The 375-nt window shown below is 47.2% G+C and overlaps 1 protein-coding gene across 1 annotated transcript in view; it reads right to left on the bottom strand.

Moving 5' to 3' along the window:
* Window positions 1-357, bottom strand: part of SATB1 (SATB homeobox 1) — a 74,238-nt gene extending 73,881 nt beyond the window's left edge. Inside the window, exon 1 of the mRNA XM_010133624.1 lies at window positions 244-357. The gene's annotated coding sequence lies outside the window, so the exon portion shown is untranslated. The remainder of the gene's footprint in view (window positions 1-243) is intronic.
* Window positions 358-375: the final 18 nt, after the last annotated feature.

The raw sequence follows: 375 nt of genomic DNA, 5'->3' as shown, positions 1-375 counted from the left end.
CCTCCGCACCTGCTGAATCAACCCCCTCCCCATGCCTTTCTCCTCCTCTTCCCTCCCTCCCCCATAAAAACCCATAATCACATTTGAGAGAGGCTCCGCACTTATCCGTTCCATATGGCTCTCGCAATCCAGGCCAAGCTTTCCCTGTGACCTTTTAAAGAGACAAAGAAGCAAAGTACTTATCTAGAAAGAGAAACACTGCAGTTTTCTGAGTGAAATTAGCAAAACCGACCCGAAACTCACCACTTCAAAACTTGACAGCATATAAATAACAAAAACAAAGGAGGTTTCCTTTGCAGCCCGAGCTCTTGAAGAGGAAGAAGTTCAAGACTGATGTTTTCTAGGTTCCCCCCCTTTTTGGAGGGGGGGAGAGGG

This window comes from Buceros rhinoceros, unplaced genomic scaffold (genome assembly GCF_000710305.1).
Source record: "Buceros rhinoceros silvestris isolate BGI_N320 unplaced genomic scaffold, ASM71030v1 scaffold143, whole genome shotgun sequence".
NCBI lineage: Eukaryota > Metazoa > Chordata > Aves > Bucerotiformes > Bucerotidae > Buceros > Buceros rhinoceros.
The sequence above is the reverse complement of the archived record's forward strand: the minus strand, read 5'-3'. Positions and strand labels throughout refer to the sequence as shown.